This window comes from Nomascus leucogenys, chromosome 1a (assembly GCF_006542625.1).
Source record: "Nomascus leucogenys isolate Asia chromosome 1a, Asia_NLE_v1, whole genome shotgun sequence".
NCBI classification, from domain to species: domain Eukaryota; kingdom Metazoa; phylum Chordata; class Mammalia; order Primates; family Hylobatidae; genus Nomascus; species Nomascus leucogenys.
The window spans coordinates 79,034,959-79,057,772 of NC_044381.1; the positions used below are offsets into that span (position 1 = coordinate 79,034,959).

At 39.0% G+C, this 22,814-nt stretch overlaps 1 long non-coding RNA gene across 1 annotated transcript; it reads left to right on the forward strand.

Moving 5' to 3' along the window:
- The first annotated feature begins 204 nt into the window (after positions 1-204).
- LOC100591212 lies at positions 205-11,466 on the forward strand. Its single transcript, XR_001115155.2, has 4 exons — positions 205-460; positions 1,556-1,679; positions 10,844-10,959; positions 11,071-11,466. It is a non-coding gene; the product is annotated as an uncharacterized LOC100591212 (long non-coding RNA).
- Positions 11,467-22,814: the final 11,348 nt, after the last annotated feature.

Sequence of the window (22,814 nt, forward strand, 5' to 3'; positions counted from 1 at the left end):
CCACTCTGCCGGCCCCAACTTAGGCGAGCGCAGTCGGGACCCCTCTGTCGGGGCTCTTTGTTCACCGCGCCTCGGCGTTCCAGCTCTCAACCTTGCTCCCAGCAGCCCCCGCCGGCGCACTCGACCTACAGGAAAGTTGCTCCCGAGCTGTGGAGGGGCGTCATCGCCTCCTAGCAACGCTCCTAGCAACCGGGTAACATCTGCTCCCTGTGGTCCAATGCGAGCTGAGAACAGCTGCGCGCCCGCCTAGCGCTGCGAACCCGGAGTGAGAGGCGCTTCAGAGACTGGAGGGACGGACCTGCAGGAGCCAGGGCTGCCCGCCGAGCTGCAGTTGCCGCTACTGCCGCTGTCAGCGCCCGACTGAAGAGTGACAGCCGCAAAAGCAGGAGTGAGCACCGAACCCCGCGCTTCTACCTAACAGGTGCATGCGCCGATTTGGTGAGTGGACCCAGCTCGCAAGGTATGTCTGGATTCATCCAGCCAGGTGCCTTCCTCCGAGCTCAGAAGAGAGTCCTTTCCTTGAGGGGGAGGATAGGGACGTGTTCCGGGATCCCACCCCGCCCCCAGCCATTGAAGAGTGGCCAGCTGCTGGTCCCAAATGACCTGATTTGATTTTTTAAATGTAAATCTTGGGCTTGGTTCTTGGGTGAAGATTCCCCTGCTCTTCGCTATTAGGTTAGCGTTCGGAAGTTTTCAGTCCTTGTTTTTCCGCTGACTTCGCTGCCTATGTGCGGCTAGCCTGGAAGCAGCAAGCGCCCATAGAAACCCTGTGGTTAAAGCTCAAACGACATAGTGTAGTCTCGACTAATTGAATCAACACGTATGGATAGCAACATTCTTTTTAGGTCCTCCTCTGGAAAGGGTCCATTTGGCCAAGAGCAGCCGTTCACTGTTACTCAACCTCCTGAAAAGTAACCATAGTAACTCACCTCTCTTTTGATGGGATCCTCCTTATTGGCTGCCTATCTTCCTTTGGAAAGCGCATCTCTCTAAATTTAGAAGATGATGAGATCCGTAAGCATACATCCATGTAGAAAAGGTGCAGTTAAACATGGCCCTTTAAAGAAATGCTGTCTTCAAAGAAAAAGTAGCATTTGGCGATTTCAAATCTTGTGAGAAAGAATGTGCATTCCAAAGAAAGACTGGGTTTGTGTTTTAACTGCTGGTTTGTTACTTTAGAGGGAATACTTCCTGAAATTATATAAAATCTGGCATTAAAACTTAAGAATGACTCTGATTTTTTTTTTAAATCAGCCTACTGATAATCTTCCAAAAATAATCTCCCAAGTAAATAACTGGTAAGATGAGTTATTCAGTTATTTCCAAATTTCTTAGGGTAGTTAAGATTCCTCATGTTTAAACTTAAATCTGGAGAACACTGAAGTGATTGTGTGTGTTTGAAGGTTTATCTATCTATCTAGCCCAGACCAACCCCATCTCAAATATCTTAGATAGTATCCTCCTGCTGCAGGCTTTCTCCTGACTTGAGAACCAGTTCATGTCAGTGCAGTCCTGACTCGCCCGATGTTATTTGTGTCTGTCTCCTTGTTTCAAGATCTCAGGTAACCATTCATGACCCTGAGGCTGTGAGAAATGCTCGCTGTGCAAAGGGGAACTCTCACCAGATTTTCTGAAGCTGTTCTAGAAATACACTTTTCGGATTGATTCAGCATTACCAGGTAATTGCTAGCTTAAAAGAAATTACTGTTTAAATATGTATCCAGAGAAATGAATGCTAATGTAACATTACCATAACTTACAAGATCAATATAAGGGGTTGTTTATATAGATGGTTGCTGGGTAGAAGTCAACAGAGGTTTTCTGTAAAAAGGACATTTGTGGGCTGGCAGATTTTGCTCTCTAAGACCCATGTGAATAGGGTGGGCCAAATTAGGTAGCCTGGCTCCGGGAACATGCCAAGCGGAAGCCTACTGAGCACACGAGTGCATGTCTGAATGAAGGAAGTGAGGAGAACTCTCCAAGTTGCAGAAAGAGATTATTGTGATGTTTCAAATTTAATTTGCATAAGGTCATGATGATAGAAACTTATGAGGCTTCAACATTTTAAACTCAATTTTCAAGACTGAATACATCTTAAATGAGTGTGCAACTCTCCAGCATTTGTAACTTTCACATGTACTGTGTCCTTCCTATAGGTAACCAGCCTAGCAAATCACAATCAAATTTATAAGAATATGCCATGCTGCATTTCATCCCATTTCTTTCCTCCCTTTATAAAAATAAATAATTGACAATTTTTATTCAGAAATCTATTTGAAAATTTATTCTGGTCTAGTGGTACAGATTTATGAATACCATGAGACTTTAAGATTATTGATCTCTATAGTCACTTATTTAAATATCTGTAGTTTAATAATTTTAAGCATTAAAGATTAGCATTTGAACTGTGAAAAATGTTGGTTTTGTTAGCCCTTAGCACCATCCACCCTTCTTCCTTCATTTATCATACTGACTGTATTTTATGGTGAGAAACAACCCAAGGAGATCAATAATATTTACCGTCATCTGCCATGAGATGTATACAGAGTTCCATTCATGCTATCAATCTGAAGAAAGTTTGAGCAAAGCAGCCACAATTATTGGTTCATGTAGATGAATTAGTTGTGTGATTAGTAATTTATACCACAGCCTATCTCTTATGTCATGTGCATAAAAGTTGAAGCTCATTCAGTGCCCTTTGATTTACATGAATCAGTCTGCCCTTTCGTTGAGACCACTGCCACAATCAAAAAGGCCAGTGAAAGAGGTTCTTAAATTTTAATTTTGATTCTGTCATAAATGTGTAATACACAGACTATATCCTGTGCAACTTGGACAAACGGATCTGTTTGAAAAGTCATTCGTTAGAAAATTTTATGGTATTTAGCTTTATTTATTTATTTAAATCAACAAAAATAAATCAAATGGTATCATTATAATATCCACATTTAATCCTGGAGACATTGGTGGGTCCAAAGTTAGAGTGTGGAAAAAATTCCACCAATTTTTATTTAAGGATCTAGTCACCCTCATCAATTTGAACACCAGCTGCACTTGTGTATGTAATGGGTTATAAAGAAGGCATGCACTTAGGAGTATAAGATTTGGCTAAAGCTGAGATCAAGCAGGTTAAAACTAAACCAAATTCTAATTTCAGTCTTTTTTACTCATATACTCTAGTTGGAAGTTTTTAGGTATGTGTGAAAATTCTATGTTCAATTTTATGTCATGTAAACTTCATGGAATTTAGAAGACGCCTTGATGCACAGAGAGATGTTGAAAACTTTTATCAAGAGGTTGAGGCCCTTATCTCCATACCTGGGCTCTCTACTGATGACTCATGTCAGCTGGCATCCAACAGTAACTCTAAAGACAAGGAATAATCAATTCAGATTGCTCTATTTGTCAAAGCAATATGCCTCAGAAACCTAGAAAAGGCTCAACTGCTAACTCTGAAGCAGAGGTAGGAGTACATTGACCAAAACCCTTCAGCACTAAAACGAAGGAAGGATACCTTCGAGTTTTGGGAGAGGCCAATCCTTGTCGATTCTTTTTTCCTTTTTCTTTTTAAGTTGTTTATCTAAATAGTGTTAATACATTAATGTTTACCCTTTGTAATCTGATACCATTTTTTATATTTCTTTTTCCTAATTAAATTTATACAAATGGGCTAATTAACAGAGCCGTCCAATTCACTGCAATAATTCTCAGCTGGGGGAAAGGGGTGGCAGAAGGATATTACTGAAAAGCACTAAGAGCTAACCAATGTTGTGCTCAATATTGTAATATAGCCTTATATTTAGAAAACAAAAGAACGACAGAAAGTAAAGTGCAGCAAAAAGGCTTCTTGGTAGAAACACAAGGGTTATCTAAATATCAGTGGTGCTTAGAAGGATAGGAGGAACAAATTTGAGGCTGGGAAGTCTATTCTGCGTGTGTGTTTCAGAGTACATATTGTTTTCAAAGTGCTTAGGAAAAGGGAGCATGAGTAAGGAACATGAAGAAAAGTCGGGAATATTGTAAAGAGAGTCAAGACTCAAGAGCCTAGAACCTCAATTCTGCCTCCATGTGCTGCTCATTTTACTGCTTCATGGCTCATTTTCTGTCTGTCTAATGTGGGGTATAAGACTACAAGCTTAAGTAGATTGCTTGAGCATGAACGTACCACAATTTAATGAAGCGCCTATAGCTCTTTCAGAAAAACTTTTATGTTCACGGGTACATGTGGAGGATTGTTATATGGGTGAATTGTGTGTCACTGGGTTTGGTCTACAGATTATTTCACCACCCTGGTAATAAGCATAGTACCTGAGAGGTAGTTTTTGTATCCTCACCCTCCTCCCTCAAGTAGGCCCCTGTGTCTGTTCTTCGTGTTCATGTGTACTCAATGTAGCTCCCACTTATAAATGAGAAGATGAAGTATTTGGTTTTCTGTTCACGTGTTAGTTCTCTTAGGATAATGGCTTCCAGCTCCATCTATGTTGATGCAAAGGACATGATTTCATGCTTTTTTATGGCTGTATAGTATAGCTGTGTGCTACTCCATGGAAGCACCTATAGCTCTTTAGCGAAAAGGTACACTGTGAATGAAAATTATTTCACCACTAGAGCAAACCCAGGTGAAAGACAAATCAGGTACCATATGAGTGAGGGCAGAGAGTCATCCAACTCCAGGCGAATCCTCATGTGTTTTAAAGTGAGTAAAATTAATGATTAGCTCAATCTTATGTTTTTTTACAACCCTTCTAGGATAGCAGAAGCAACATTGGCCTGGATAGATGTTTTTGTTAATATACTCAAGCGTGGAGTGGTGGTGGTGGTGGTGATATCAAAGTGGAAGACAATGTGAGTGATATAGATCAGGTACTTTTAGAAAGGCTACTGTTATCCATAGGTTAGGGATTGAAACTCTTTTCTTTGAGTACCAGTCCTGGGTATGGAGGGAAGTTGTAGTATCTCTCCAGCATATATCTAGGCAATGGATTTCTTGGAACCCGTATACTGCAATGTGGTTCCAAAAAAGCAATTTTCTTTCTAATTCATTTCTACTCTCCAAAGTAAAAGATGGGGTAAAAGGAAGCATCATTCCTCAAAATCAGGAATGCACTTCTAGGGGGTGGAAAATCACAAAGTTTACCCAAGAAGCCTCCTGCACTTCGCCTCTATCATTAGCAGGGCCAGATCACGGCAGCAATTGACTTTAGTGCAGCATCTAAGGAAACCTAATGGTGTTCTGTTTGGTTCAGAGATCAATTACCAAATTACCATTGGAGTAGGATAGGCTTGTGGAACTGGTAGGGATTTCTTTACTATTCCATGCCTGTGCTTGGGGTTATCCCAAGGGACATGGATGCAATCTAGTACCAGACAATGCCGCTGGTATCTTGAGAAACTCTTCTAAGTCGTTGGCTCTCAGTATTCCTGGAAGTTCCTAAGAAAGTCTGCTAGGAGCTGGAACTTGTTGGTAATTCTAAATTGCCAGTAAAGTCAATATTGTGCTTGGGGTGGATAAATCTGAAGACACAGATTGCTCCATTGATTTGGAGATAAAACCTGGCACTGAGTTCTGCTACCATAAAGGATATTATCCAGAAAGGTGCTAGGCAAGGGGGTTATGTGAGAGAAGAAAGATGGCTGATGGAATATTGTTAAACATCAACAGAGCCAAAGGTCTCCAGAAGGCACAGCATCATAGCCTTGAACTTTGCATCCATCTACCTTCTTGAATACACTCATGAATGCTTCACGCAGCCCATGCTTAGCACTAAAGAGAGGACCATTGTCCTAGGTATAACATAACGCTGCTGAGCAGGATATGTACTTATGATTTCAAAATGAAGTCACTGCAATAATAATATGTAACATTTATTGAGCAGGAAATATGAACACATGTGACAGGCACTGAGTAAACATCATCTTTTTAAACATCATCTCTTCTAATTCCAGTAAAACTCAATGAGTTTGATATTTTCCCCCCGTTTAACAGATAAAGAAAAGGTAGGCTCTTTGAGGTTAAATATCTTGGCTAAAGTCAGTAAGCAAATAAACTGTAGAGCTGGTATTTGAACTAGTGCCGTTGGACACAACTAGAAGGTTACGCTGAAGTATTTTAAGCCATGCAGCGTGACTGCAGAATGTGGTTAGCAGGGACAGTTGGGGTAACTCTTTCTAATCAACTATAGTCATGGCCCTTAAGGAAATACCTCCAGTAGCTTTGTCACCAGCAAAGCATTATTTAGCTAGATAGGGACAATTGCACTTTTAAAGGCTCATGCCAGGCTAACATGTTACAAAGAAAAATCAGTAAGACTTTGTGAAGCTGAGGTGCCTGATTTATCTATAACACAAGTCAGTTGTTGATCTGAGATGGAACCCACCTTCTTTCTCCTCATTGATCAGCCTCCACCCCTTCCATCTGTGGGTAGGATGCACACATCTAATAGGATGGTTTCAACTCTGTTTTTGGAATGTTTTGATTTAAATGTTGTCGGCGGGGGGCGGGGGGAATGAAAACCAAACTAAAATTCAGATATATTGAACTCATCACTTCTTCACCATGTCTCCAGCTTTTGAGTCTTGGACAAAGAATGGATTACTTTGACAGGAGTTGTTCTTTTTACTGTGGTCTGTTATCTCAAAGTGTTTGTAAATTAATTTGCTGATGATGTTTCTTTAATGTACTGTCCCCAGGCCATGTACCAAATGAAATCACTTGCACCATAATAGGATTTTAGTCTTCTGGAGGCAGAAGCAGAGCAATCAGGAAGAGCATTTGAGCAATCATTTGTAATCACATTTTAAACATTTATTTAAAGAATTATATATAAATTGTATTGCTAGAACTCTAATGACAGGGATGGTCACTGTGTTCCGTAACTTTTAATTTGTTGGTTATTGATGTTTTATACTACCAAATACACTGAGCCTGGCGTAGATATTTTACGGGCCCAGAGGATATAGCATTAGAAACAGCTTGAATATTCAAGCCAGCATTAGCCATTTCACTTTCAGAGATAAATTTAGGCTCAGCCTAATTCAGTTTTGTAATTTACATACTGTTCTCAGAGCTCAGAACACTCAGAATATGAAGACATAAAGTCATTTCATTTTTTTTCTTGTCTATTTCATCATCTTTATTTGAATAATAGGCTGGGTTGAGTTTGGCCTTTTAGTTGCAGGAGAACCATAACAGATTTACACATGTTTACTGCATCATAACAACCAAACTTGTTTGGATAGTCAGATCAGCTTTAATTAATTATCCAGATGATTACCTGTATGTTTCAAAAATAGTTTACACCTCCTTCACCCAAAATGCATGACCAGTGGCAATACACCAGAAATATCTGGAGTTGTTATAGAATCTACTACTTTTTTTCAACTTGATCATTTGCAATATCTTCTTGCAGTTTTTTTAACTGTCTGATTACAATCTAGTATCTTTGGGAGGCAGGGTAGTGGAGTCTTTGAGTCAGAGCTAGGAGGCCAGGCTGGGCTTTGCTTCTATGTGATAGATTTGTGACTAATGGCACAAATAAGGTCTACAATTTGATTGAGTGTTTACTATATGCTAGGCACAGTGCCAGTCACTTTCTATGAATTATTTCAATGATCTTATGAGCCAGTGTTATTTCTATCCTTACTTTACAAATGAGGTTTCTAGAGAGTTTATGTAATTTGCTCCAAGTCACACAAATAAGAAGCAGCAGAGCTGGAATTCAGACCACTTCCATCTGACTTCAAAACCCAAACTCTTAGCCACATACCAGAATGTAAATTATTGAACTCATCTAGGCTGTAGTTTTCTCATCTGGACACTGAGGAGGCTGAATCAGGTGATGGATACATAGTTATCAGCTCTGAATGTTTTGAGTTCTAATCCAGCCAAGCAAACAGACGTAGGAACTTATGTTTGCTATATATTTTAACCTAAAAGTGGCTAGAGCCATCCTCCAAAATTGATACTGAAAACATTTTAAATAGCTAAACAGCTTGCAAAGAGGTAATTGTCAAACCGATACCAGCTGTGAAGGCTTTTCAGCATTTTAACAACCCATGGGGGTATTTTTTTAAGAGGAATAAACTAAATGGCTAAGTGTGTTGCCCATGGAGGAGCCGAGACTCAAATCTAGAACTCCTGAGAATTTTCTCTGTACTTTCAGGATCTGATACATTCAGTATATTAGGCTAATTGGTTGATGATAGCCAGACAGTCTTTATGAACCTTGGAATCATTTGATATGATTTTTTTGGCCTTGATCTGTTAAATATCTTTCCTGGAGGTGCACTTGGGAGCCAGAACTATAAGTTTGTTTGTCATTTGGTTCTCTAATCTGCCACCTGCCTTCCCTTGTATCACTCATTAAAAGATTCTTAATTGGTCATAAATGCTGTAGATATTGCATTACATTGGAAGATAAAATGAGCAGACATTTTAAAAAGATACATATAAGAAAGTCATGTTTGCTCATGATGAAGTTACTCATCTCATTTTCTAGTCTTTCCTCACCGTCACCTACACTATAGTAAGTCATTAGAGCTTGTTAAAAAAATTAGAGACCTGCCCAGCTATAATGCTAATAATAGCCATTGATGCTTCTCAATGTGAACCCAAGAAAAGTGACTTCATTCTTCACTATTTAGTTAAAATGCAGTCTGGCTTTGTTCATGAGGCTAAAGCATCTAAGCCAGTGTAGGGAAGCAATAGCAACAACAACAACAATCAATCAAGCCAATTGCCTGGCATTCTATTGCTATGGCAATCAGCTGATTGACTGAATGTTCTGCTCTTAACTTGTTGCCATAGTGCTACTACTACACCTGCTGAATGCTGCAACCTAGAGGCTCTCAAAATGCAATCCCCAGACTGGCAGCATCAGCATCACCTGGAAATTTGTTAGAAATGCAAATTCACTGCTCCTAGCCCAGATCTACTGAATTAGAAACTCTGTGGGTGGGACCCAGCAATTGGGTTTAACATACCCTCCAGATAATTCTGATGCTCACTAACATTTGAAAACTACCATTACATGAATTAGTTAAACAGTTTAAAAAGAAGTACAAGTCCGAGGGGGGAGGGACAGCATTAGGAGATATACCTAATGCTAAATGACGAGTTAATGGGTGCAGCAAAACAACATGGCACATGGATACATATGTAACAAACCTGCACATTGTGCACATGTACCCTAAAACCTAAAGCATAATAATTAAAAAAAAAGGAGTACAAGTAATTGTCACACAGGATAACCCAAAGCTTCACCAAATTATTTGATTAAATCCTTAAAAAATATACCAAAGAAAATGCAGTTTACTAAAAAACAGCCCCTGAGAAACCTGGTTTCAGTGATGCTTTCTTTGTTCTCTATACAATCAGTTTTGTTCTTCTTTCCCAAACTTTTGAAATCAGTGAAAACTCTATGTAAGCTGAGTTTGCTTACTGAATTCAGGGACTGTGTAGGTATAGTAGCAACTATTGTCTTTGCTTCAGTTCCGTTGTGAATTATCATGACATACGCATTTCTTTTAAGATCAGATACACCAGTGTTTAAAAATTCTTCATTCCCTTAACAAAACATAACAACTATAACTTAAGGCTCTCTTGGGTTAATAATCCACAGTGGTGCCAGTGAAAAATTGGAATGCTTGGGAATGATTTTGTAGCTTTTCTTACTGACTGAGGAAAATCATTTAGCTACAAAAAGTTGCGGGAAGCTTTTGTAGCTTAGATGCCACTGAGTTGGAGGACAAACTAGAAAAAACAAATTCTTGAACACATTTTAAATATATAAGCTTAGAAAAATTTAAGATTTTAGTGGAAAACCATCAAATGTCTTGCTGTAGATTTATTTAACTAACATGCATTATTCATTGTTTTGTGAACTAAATGGTTTCAACACATTGAAATATTTGAGGATGTGTATTAAGGGTAAAAGAAATGATGTTTAAATATGAAGTTTCTTTCTGGCCTGGTCCCCTGAGGTTGGATGAGAATTGAACTGGACTCAATTTGTTTTCTAAATTCATTCAGTGCTTTCTCTAGGAAGCTGCTTGTCTTTAGCTTTTAAAGTTGATCCTGCCTCCTTTTTGTGATATGAGTGCCACCTAGAGTACACTCTGGGAACTCCCTTAAGCACTATCGTTAAACTAAACGATTACTGAAAATTGGCTTTTGGAACTCCGTCCTTCCTTAAACAATTCAGAACCTCAGTAGCAATCGTATTTTAAAGGAGAAAACAAAGGTCTTCACTTTCAGTATTATGACAAGGTCAAGTTTGCAAGTTAGAACGTTACCTAAATCTTTCATTTACTTAGAACACCGTTAAACCATGTGTTAGGACGATGGCTACACCATAATCATATCATAGAGTGTTTTGTCTATAGATACACCATTATTTCTTTAAAGTGTAGTTGGGCTGCCAACTATTTTATGCCAATTTCATCAACCTAGTGACGCTAAATGTCCTCTCTGTATTAGGCAGTTTAACTAAAAGAATGATGAAAAATTTCTTTTCTCCTCCCATTAAATTCCATTTCAAATTTGGGTGTGTTTTGACATTAAATGGCATGAAATAAAATAGTATATTGGTATTTGATCTCTGAGGGGCTGCATACGGAAATGAATGTGAGTATCCTATCTAGAACATCTGTTTTGGGTGTGAATGGTGGTATTTTCCTGCCTGCAGGCTTTTCAATCCAGGGCAGTTGTCACTGCTTCACCACGTTGAAGGGAGACTACCAATTTCTGGGATCACCAGTTTATTTTTATAGATAAAATTTATATTATAAGATACTATTTGCCACAATAAAATCTGACCTTTCCTCAATTATTTTATTTGTTTAGCTTATCCAACAAAAGTATTAACATACACATTAACAACGTCGAAAGTAGCCTACTTTAAGAGAAAATATGCAGAAGAAGAAGATTTACATCAAGATTACCATGGGTATTTTCCAAAAGTAAGGGTTTACTTATTATTATTGTTTCATTTTTATGACTATTTTCAACAGTAAAAAGCTGTAGTTTTTGTTTTTCTAAATATAGATTTAATGATCGTGTTTGCTTTCCAGCACCTGATATTACCTGAGGACAGAACTTGCATTCTGAAACTTTCTCTGGAGAAGCTCAGGTTTCTTGAAGACCCAGAAACCTACTTAAGAAGGTCTGTGTTAATTAACAATTTGCTGAGGAAGATACATCTAGAGACGGAGAAAGAGAGCTATGAATACTTTAAAGAAGCTCCCTGTTATAAGACTGCATATTCTGATACAAGAAAACGGCTGAAGTTTATGGTACAGGAATGCTGTTCTCAGTCTCTCTATTATGAAGAGCTGCATTCGTATCATATTGTGCCTTATGCTTCGGATAATGCCATTTATGAAATGGGCTACACTAGCAGCCACTTGGAGCAAAATTCTCAGTTGCTTATTTATAAAATGAATTAAAGTAACTGTTAAGTCCATTGATACTTTGTTTCTAAATGCTTGAACTGTTTATAGTGAAGATGTTAATATAAGGCACTCATTACCAGTGCACTTGATATCAAAGATGAGATGCATGCTGAACTGATTGGAGAGAGCAATGGTTATTACTCAGCAGTCCTTAGAATCATCAAATTGAATAGAAAATATGTTCACATTTGATAAAGCGGTCTTTTAGCGCTTTAGAAGCAAAGATTTTTTTTTTAAACATAAGATTTGTAGGAAGCGGCCTACATTAAACAATTATACAGATGAAAAATTTTCTTTTATGCCCGATTTCCAAATTCTGCCACTCTTACTGGAAAGTAATGAAAGTAACAGATTAAACTGATAATGCCATGTCCCTGAGGATGAAGGGTGGAACACATTTAATTTTCTGTAAATGATATGAGGAAGGGCTGGTTCTTTCTGAAGTGCTTTGACTTGTCAAGCATTGTGCCAAATAATTGTCTGACACCATTCTCCTTTTACCATTAGTAGCAATTCAAGATGGGGCAAAGACACTGCCACTAAACTGCTGAATGTAACAACCAGATTACTCCAAGCTGATCCATTTTGCTATTTTGTGGGGAGGGCTTAGACTTTTCTCTTTAAAAGTGAAATTTAACAAAATAGCCTTGCAGATGGGCTTATCTATAAGTTCTACAGGTTGGTTAAAATTTGTGGTGGACCTTTAGTTAGCAGTTTACATTTTATTTATTTTTTTTTTATAGGCTGTGAAGCTCAGGAAAAGAGTAGGCAGGTTAAAATTTGTTTTTAATGAGTTGATACTTTTTAGAAACCTTATCTGCAAAAATTAATGAGAACAACAAATTCCACATGATGTTATTTCTTCATCTAGCTAAGAGTACATTTAAGGCTGCCTGGATGAAACTTTGCACTGATTTTTGTATAATAGTTGATCATTCACTATTTGACAAATTGTTTCAGAATGCCTTTGGTAGTGAAGTTTAGATAAGTCCCTATGTTTTGCAGTTTTACAGATAATTATTTAACAAGTTGGATAGATTCATGAAATTGTTTGAAGTGGTTCATACTGTTCTTTCAGGTTTGAGTGAGATGTCTGATTTCAGTGTCTGAAGTTTTGTCCTATGGAGCATATCATTTAAAGAATTGTCATTAACTGATAAAACAGATTGGAAAAACTAGGTGCCAAAGGTGTATTTAAGAAAATACCAAAGACTCAAAGATGAGTGTTAGGAAGACTATGATAATGAAGATAAGAATCTAAAGCAAGGATTGCATAGGACATAGAAGAACATTGTTAAAGGGGTTTGGAATGATTTGCTTACTAATGTGCTTTCAGAACACTTTATACATAATAATGGTAATCAAGGGCACTGCTGTAAATGAAGATACTACCGACCTTTAGGAATCATATGCCTTGGAAAACAATCTATGTATGGTGACTTGTCAACAAAGTATCTTCCCTAGTTGGATGCCAACTTGTAACCAAGAAGACTTTCTTCTATTCAAGAGAAATTTGGTTTTAGTTTTGATTCAATACTTGGTCCCTCTAACTAATTACTGGGGTGATTAACATGAATTCCGTTGGTATAAAGAGTGTTGGTTCCCTAATTAGCCTGCATTGTTGGAGACCACATAGATGTATTGTTGATAAGACTATGAGGCTTATGTTTAATTACTCAATCAAAATTAGGAAGAAATGCTTTAGAAGAAAGTAAAAAATTATAATTTAGGTTAATTTTTAAAGGCAACTTAGTATAAATGACAAGCTAGCTTTGAAATACAGATTTAAATGTTTAAAAATTAATTTGAGGGCAAGATTTGGTACCAAAGTTTCAAAAATTTTATTTCACTGCTTATAAAATAATTTATCAGAACACTTCTTTTAAAAAATAACATCTTATTTGAAAAACTCCAAATTTGATGGGATAGTTACACCATCATACAATTTTGAAGGTAGAATTAGCTTTCTAATACTTTAAAATATTTCCTGAAATGAACATTTCACTTGGTTTAGGACCGTGTCTATAAGTAAAAGACACCAATGCTAATAGATATGACTTACAAAAATGCCACATATCGAAATTGATTGAGGATTGAAATATATATACTTTGGCATAGAGAAGAGAGGAAGAGAAAAAAATATCAAAAAAGTGTGACATTGTAATATTTATTGTGTTTAATAAATCTTGAAGAAAGAACTCTTGAGCAATGAACCAGTGACAGATATAAAAGCCTGTTTTATTTGATGACATCATTAACTGAGTTTTCTCATCTATACATTCATACATCGAGAAGGAACTGTCTTAAAAACCAGTGTTTTTTTTTTTAAGTTCTAGCATACATGTGCAGAATGTGCAGGTTTGTTACGTAGGTATACACGTGCCATGGTGGTTTGCTGCACCCATCAACCTGTCATCTACATTAGGTATTTCTCCTAATGCTATCCCTCCCCAGTGATATTTGTTAATATGCTTTTTTAAAAAAGTGTCTGCCTTGAAACAGGTAATTAAAAAATATCTTGTAGGGCATTTAATTATTTTTCCCAATAAACAACTCATAGATAAGGGGTTGACTAATGTTATCTTGATTTAGAAAATTTGTATGTAAACTGTGTAAACTTGTCTGAGTGAGCTAATAGGCTACCGGGGTTTTAGCATGGCAAACTGATATGTAGGGAGACCCAAATACAGGCTTGCTTTGCTGACTACCCAGCGTGCTTTATTACAGGAGATGCAAAAGGTGGAAGACCAGTTACAACTTTTTTTTTTTTAAACCTGGACATCCTTTCTCTGGTGACAAGAGCCGTCCTTATGATAAGGAAGGTGAGATAGAAAATAGAGAACCTTTGGTAATGTTGATCTTTCTTGTGGGTGTCCGCCTAGCCTAAAGGCCAAGTAAAGAAGAACATAAAAAAGTAGAAGAGGAAAAATGAAGAAGAGAGGAAAAAGAGGGCAGGGCCAGAGAAATAAAGAGTAGGATTAGTAAGTGAAAGAAAAAGTTGCTTTGTTGTGTGTGTGGGGGGGTGTTCTTGCTTGCTATACTCAATTTTGCTTTCCTGTGTCTGCTGCACACAAAACACCTGATCTCTGCAATGCATTGAGCCTTTCTTTCATTCACCTGTGATGCATAAGACTCGATTCTTTTCGGCATATCTACTATTTGCAAAGTGTTACTACTGTAAAATTTCCCGGAAACTGAGCTCTTTGGGTGGACAAGCAAAGGAAAAATAGAAAATAATTAAGGTGAGGGAAAGGCTAAAGGATAAGCCTGTGTATAAATGGAAAATGAATAAGCTCAAATGCATTATCTGGTTTCAATGTAACACCCAAGATTTAACAAACTCAGTGCTAGAAGACTTGAAAATAAGTGCAATTTACCACCATTTATTGAGCAGCTATTATGAGCTAGGCACTGTGCTAGGGCTGGGGATACATAAGTGAATAATGCACAGTCCCAGAACTCAGATTATTTGGTTTTGTTTTACCAAATTCAAATGCAGTACCTGCATTTCTGTTTTCCAAACTGGGATGGCTATCAAACATGTCTTTCAGAAAGTGTTTGCAGGTGAGAAGATGCGCAAGGTGAAGGAAAGTTTTCCTGACCCAGATCTTAGAAGGAAAGGAGAGGGTACATTTTGCTTTACGGCGTATTTATCGTTGGCAAAAAGCCACTATTGCCTAAGGGAAGTATGGCTGACCTTAGCCCACCCCTGGGGCGTATCTTGTGCGTGTGGTGGGGAGACAAATCAGGTAGGAAACAATTCCTTCTCCCCTTACCTCTCTAGCTTCCATGTTCTTTTGTGGAACAAATCAGATTAATATTAATGTTAAGGAGAGCCTTAAAGGAGAAAGAGAATCAAGAAATCACAGCCTGAAAGTTGTGTATGTTGTGTGCAAGCTCAGAGGGGCAGCCTTCTTTAATTTGCCTTGTGCTGGTGAATTGCTTGAATGAACTTCGGTATTTCTTTCTTTTTTTTTTTTTTTTTTGGAGACGGAGTCTCGCTCTGTCGCCCAGGCTGGAGTGCAGTGGCGCGATCTCGGCTCACTGCAAGCTCCGCCTCCCGGGTTCACGCCATTCTCCTGCCTCAGCCTCCCGAGTAGCTGGGACTACAGGCGCCCGCCAACACGCCTGGCTAATTTTTTTTTTTGTATTTTTAGTAGAGACGGGGTTTCACCGTGGTCTCGATCTGCTGACCTCGTGATCCGCCCGCCTCGGCCTCCCAAAGTGCTGGGATTACAAGCGTGAGCCACCGCACCCGGCCACTTCGGTATTTCTTAACACCAGGTACTGGAGCCCACCTTCCTTCTCTCCCTCTGGTTTCCTCTTTAAATCACAGCCTGACCCCAGTCTTTATAGTCCATTGTAAGTGGAAGTTATAGTTCTATTCTTCACCCACACCTTGCTCCCTATCATTGATACTTAGAGGAAAGTAACAATTTGCAGTACTGGCTGAACTCCTTTGGGAAAGTTTCTGGAGTGTATCAAATAAGAATTCATCATAGTAACATGGTCATTACTGGGTGAACAAAATTCTTTTTGAAGCTATTGTACTTAGTCATCAAATAATTGTTTAGTAAGGCAATTTTCATGTTTCTAGAATTCAGTATAATAGTTAACAGTTGTGTATGTCTCACAAAAGAAACTACTTAGGTTGGAAACAGTGGAAGGTTGTGTATAATTAATTCAATCAGGTCATGAATATTTATGTAAAATATGGCATTTTAATTTATATGTTATTATTCTTATATTTCATTACTATACAGCAGCAACAAGATAAATTTCAGGTTTTTTGTTTCTTTATTAATTGGGCCATGTCTAAAAGTTGTTACATTCCTGGTTGAATATTACGGACAAAATTTCCCCACTAAAGTAGTTTTGTCTTTCTCAAGGATTATCCTTTAGGGTTGGGTGGATTGAAAACATTACATTAGTTCTTCTTGAGCATACAAGTCACTAGGGATCTTGTGAAAATACAGATCCCTTTTAGTAGGTTTGGGATGAGGAATGAAGGTCTTCATCTCTCAAATCTCCCAGGTGATGTGGATGCTGCCAATTCATCGACCATGCTTTGAGTTGGGAGATTCTACATCTTTTGAGAAATATGCACACTGAAGCCTATACTCTTAAACTCTCAAAGACTCTGTGTTCATGTCTGTGTTCTGCAAGAATTTTTTTCTTTTAAGAAATAAACTGCATAAAGTAAAATCAGAAAACCACAACACTGGTTTTCCAAATTTGCCACAAATACTATAATACTCTGTAGAGTAAAATGCAAAGATTATTCCTCTTACAAGTTTTCTCCATATCAAGCGCAGGAAAGGAACATGGGTAGAGTCATATAGCATTCTTATCAGTCAGGAGATGACACGTGGTAAATTTCTCTTCTTGATTTTCCTCTTGATTATACTCACATAAGGGAGCTCCATTTGGTAACAAAGATGAAATTCTGTTCACAGTTAACAAGAATTTAGCAATTTCTTGCTTGGCAAAATCTGAGACAACCTTACAAAAACATCCTACATTAAATTCAGAATTTTGGGTAGCTGCATAAGCTGAAGATTATGGAAAATCCGAGCTGAAAATGGCACCTGGATCTGTAACTTCATGTCTTGAACTCTTTTTTGAGCTTTATTCTGTGAGATCTTCCCCTACAGTGATTTTTCTATTTCTCCTCAGTCGCTGGGGTCTCAGTAAGGGGTGGAGGATTGGTGTAAATGAGAGCGTCACATAAATTGTCTAATTTGAGCATGCCAAGTGATTTTTGTCAGGCTCTTTTGGTCATAAAATTTTGGTATAGCTATTGTGAAATATAGTGTCATAAATTTGTCATAAACCATTAATGAAGGAAGAGAAGCAGAAATTTATTTCTGTGGGAATGCACTCAAATATCAAGCAGATGGTGTTCTACAACATTTATTTGGGAAAATGTGTATCTGTTACATAATCTAAAATATGTCTTTTTCACATTTAAAAATATTTGGGTCATGATTTAGAGTTTTTATTGGATTGTTTTTTAAACTGAGAGGAAGAAGAAAGGTAATTGTATTTTAAAACATTTGACATGTTACTAATAAAATTTTATTTCTGGTGAAATATAGGTGCCTTTGTTAAGTAGGGGAGGTGGGATCATGAACATCTGGCAGCTGCTGTATGTCCCTTTTTTCCAGAGGCATCATTTTAAAGTCATATGCGTATATTTCTTTCAGCAGTTTGTTTTCAGCACAGTTTGCTTAAGGATTTAGAAGATATTCCCAGTCTCCTGGCACAGTTTCTTCACTGAGTGACCCTGAAATGGTTTTTAGATAGTGCATGTCATTAAAAAGACACAACAGAACTGACTCCATTTAGGCATTATTTAAACATAACAACTATAAATCTCAGGGTGAAAGACAGCTAGCTCCTCTACCCATTGAACAGCAGTGGGTGTGTGCATCATTCTCCATGATTCCTTAGGTGAACTGGGCATTAGATGAACTTGGATTCATTAGGTGAACTGGGCATTAGATGAACTTGGATTCATTAGGTGAACTGGCATGCACCAAAGAGAGAGCGTCCCTCTCTTTCTAGCAGGAGCTAGTGTTTGTTATCAGCTTTGCAAACAGATGATCCTGGGGCCCCTACAAAACACTGACTCACCTGGGGCACCAGTGGCCATGTAGGTGTTTCAAAGCAAATAACCTTTTTCTGTGTATATCCAGTGTTTTAGTCTGTTCTCACTGCTAATAAAGACATACCTGAGACTGGGTAATTTATAAAGGAAAGAAGTTTAATGGACTCACAGTTCCACATGGCTGGGGAGGCTTCACAATCATGGCAGAAGGCAAATGGGGAGCAAAGTCATGTCTTACATGGCAGCAGGCAAGAGAGCTTGTGCAGGGGAACTCTCATTTATAAAACCATCAGATAGCATGAGATTTATTCACTACCATAAGAACAGTATGGGAGAAACCTCCCCCGCGATTCCATCACCTCCACCTGACCCTACCCTTGACATGTGGGGATTATTACAATTCAAGGTGAGTTTTGGGTGGAAACGTGGCCAAGCCATTCTACCCCTGGCCCTTCCCAAATCTCATGTCCTCACTTTGCAAAATGAATCATGCCTTCCCAACAGTCCCCCAAAGTTTTAACTAATTTCAGCATTAACTTGAAAGTCTACAGTCAAAAGTCTCACCTGAGACAAGGCAAGTCTCTTCTGCTTATAAGCCTGTAAAATCAAAAGCAAGTTAGGTACTTCCTAATACAATGGGGTTATGGGTATTGGGTAAATACAGCCATTCCAAATAGGAGAAATTGGCCAGAACAATGGGGCTACGGGCCCCATGCAAGTCCAAAATCCAGCAGGGCAGTCAAATCTTAAGGGTCCAAAATGATCTCCTTTGACTCCATGTCTCACATCCGGGTCATGCTGATGCAAGAGGTAGGTTCCCATGGTCTTGGGCAGCTCCACCCCTGTGGCTTTTCAGGGTACAGCCTCCCTCTCGGCTGTTTTCATGGGCTGCCATTGAGTGTCTGTGGCTTTTGCAGGCACACGGTGTAAGCTATTGGTGGATCTACTATTCTGGGTTCTGGAGGACAGTGGCCTTCTTCTCACAGCTCCACTAGGTAGTGCCCCAGTGGGAACTCTGTTTGGGGGATCCAACCCCACATTTCCCTTCTCGACTGCCCTAGCAGAGGTTCTCCATGAGGGCCCTGCCCCTGCAGCAGATTTCTGCCTGGACATCCAGGAGTTGCCACATCTCCTCTGAAATCTAGGCAGAGGTTACCAAACCTCAATTGTTGGCTTTTGTGCACCCACAGGCTCAACACCATGTGGAAACCACCAAGGCTTGGGGCTTGCACCCTCTGAAGCAATGGCCTGTGCTCTACACTGGCCCTTTTTAGCCATGGCTGGGATGCAGAGCACCAACTCCCAAGACTGCACAAAGCAGCAAGGCCCTGGGCCCGGCCCACAAAGCCATTTTTCATTCCTAGGCCTCCAGACCTGTGATGGTAGGGGCTGCTGTGAAGACCTCTGACATGCCCTGGAGGCATTTTCTCCATTGTTTTGGTGATTAACATTTTGCTCCTTATTACTTATGCAGCCAGGTTGAATTGTTCCTCAGAAAATGGGTTTTTCTTTTCTATCACATCATTAGGCTGCAAATTTTCTAAACTTTTATGCTCTGCTTCCCTTTTAAACATAAGTTCCAATTCCAAACCACTTCTCCGTGAATACATAAAACTGAATACTTTCAAGAGCACCCAAGCAAATCCTGATCACCATGCTGCTTAGAAAATTTCTTCTGCCAGATGTCTTAAATCATCTCTCTCAAGTTCAAGGTTCCACAGATCTCTAGGGCAGGGGCAAAGTGCTGTCAGTCTCTTTGTAAAACATAGCAAAAGTCACCTTTATTCCAGTTCCCAACAAATTCCTTATTTCCATCTGAGACCAACTCAGCCTGGACCTTATTGTCCATATCACTATCAGCATTTTGTTCAAAGCCATTCAACAAGTCTCTAGGAAGTTCCAAACTTTCCCACATTGTCCTGTCTTCTGCGCCCTCCAAACTGTTCCAACCTCTGCCTGTTACCCAGTTCCAAATTCGCTTCCACATTATCAGGTATCTTTACAGCAGTGCCCCACCACCCAGTACCAATTTACTGTGTTCATTCTCACACTACCAGACCCAAGACTGAGTAATTTTTAAAGGAAAGAGGTTTAATGGGGATTCACAGTTCCCCATGGATGAGGAGGCCTCACAATCATGGTGGAAGGCAAAGGAGAAGCAAAGACACATCTTATATGGTGGCAGGCAAGAGAGCTTGTGCAGGGGAACTCCCATTTATAAAGTCATCAGATCTTGTAAGACTTATTCACTATCAGGAGAATAATATGGGGGAAACTGCCCCCACGATTTAGTTATCTCCACCTGGCCCTGCACTTGACATGTGGGGATTATTACAATTCACGGTGCGATTTGGGTGGGACACAGCCAAACCATATCATCTAGCAAGACAAAGTCTTGATTAAATGTACAGTTATTTGAGCAACCCAGTTATTTCAATTTAAATGAACAACTGACTCATATAAATGACAGACTATCATGTATGTGTTAGTAGAAACTTAAACACATATGAACAGACACATCCAAGGCAGTGACATAAAGAGCTGATCAGCACTTTCCAGCAGTAAAGAATCAATCTTAAATATTATATTATGTAAGTGCCTTGGATACTGCCTGGAGCATATCTGGTAGTAATAAATGGCACTGTCCAAATGACTCTTAGTTTATTTTTTAAACAAATAAATGTATTTTTTTTCCATTGGTGTTCTACTTTAAAGTTTAAAAGTTGGTCGATATAATTTTCTTTCATATTGAAATTTGTAAGCTGGGCTTGGTGGCTCATGCCTGTAATCCTAACACTTTGGGAGGCTGAGGCAAGAGGACAGCTTGAGACCAGGAGTTCAAGACCAGCCTAGGTAACATAGTGAGATCTTGTCTCAACAAATAATTAAAAAAACACTAGCCAGGTGTGGCAGTGCATGCCTGTGGTCCCAGCTACTCAGGGGGCTGAGGTAGGAGAATCATTTGAGCCCCTGAGGTTGAGGCTGCAGTGAGCCAGGATCACACTGTTGCACTCCAGCCTGGGCAACAGAGCAAGAACCTGTCTCAAAAAAAATAAATAAACAAAAAATAGAAGAAAGAAAAAATTTATGGAACACACACACACACACACACACACATACACACACACACACACACACAGAGCGCGCAAGAGTGGGAGCAAGAGAGAGAGAGAGAAACCATCAATTGCAGGTGAATGGGCCTCTTTATTTATTACCATTAAGAAGTAAAAGAAAGGGTGAGTGCCTCAGGGCGTTTCTTTCAATAACCTTGGAATCTGCATGAGAATTTCAAGCCACATTGAGAAGCTTAAATATAGCAGAATTTGTGAGTTGATAGTTTTAACCTCAAAACGAAGATCCACCACCAAAAAATTTCTGTTTTTATTTCCCCACACTAGTCCCCAACCTTATTCTAGCTTATTCCTGGCCCACTGCTTCTGTTTCAGACTTGATTGCTGTCACTGAAATTATATATTCACAATAATTCTACCAGGACAAATCTTTCAAAGGCCTTGGTTAAATCACCCCAGTCGTTTCTTCATATTGTACTAGTTTTCTTACAATTCCTCCATATGTTCCATACAGTGAGACTCACTCCTAAACATGTACTTATCTGAAAGGTATTCATACTGTTGCCCCATGGATTTTATAATTAGAAGTGTTTACAAACAGTTCTATGTAAACTCAAGTTATACAAAATTATTACTCCCCTCAATGCAAAAGAAGAGATATTAAATTATTATTAGTTCATGCATACAAGTAGAATACAGCACCACTTTGATCAATTATGGTCATAGTATTTCTATAGTTTATGAAGAAGCCAAACACAGAAGTTTTATCTGTATGTCTGATATTACCGCCACTTTCTTTTTATCAGTTTGTGAAAAAAAGGGTACAATTCTTTAATTATCTAATTAAAATACTTCATGTTCACTTGACCTCATTGGCAGGAGGAAAGACTGGACGTCTTTCTCCTGGGAGAGCTTACCCCAAGGTGCTCCAGGGCCATGTCCACTGGTCAATAGCCAGCTGCAGCTTGTCAGGAGAGAGCAGGACTGCTTAAGGTGTCTAATCTTGCCAACTAGAGGCTGCTGGGGCTCAAGTATCAACGTGATGTCACCATGGAAACCAAGCCCTTCCAGGGCAGGCCTTACTACTTGTGATTACCGTGAATAGGGAAACTGTCTTCTTACAATGGAACCTTATCCTGATTGCCCTATTTTTATAAAACACATGTAGACTAAACTCCTTTTCATGTCAAGCTCCCCAAGGAAATTATCTCTGTTGATACTAAATAATTAAGAGGCCCAGATAAACTAGAAACTGTTGTCTCTGTTTAGCTTTCAAAATGAGCCAACTACAAAAACTCTTCACTCTGTTGTAGTTGATAGGCCATTAGGAGCTGGAAAACAAACAAACCCCAAAACATTAAGTAGTTCACTGTCTCTGGTTTGTATTATGTCCACTTTCTCGAATCCCTGCTCAACTGCATGGAATGGAATTGATGTAGGCAGCAATGACGGAGAGAGATTTCTGCCTGGGGATAAGAAGCAGTCAAGTTGTGGGGAGGCAGCAGCATGGAAGCAACCTGGACAGTGGGAACAAATGCTCCAGGGAATTAAATATTTGTTCCTATATTTAGAGGAAAAGAACCCTAGGCATGGGCCCAAAACTTCGACAGTGCTGTTTTTCCTTCTTTGAATTTGCTCCAAGGGTGTGAGTGTCTTGCAGACAGATGGCTGAAATGATTGCT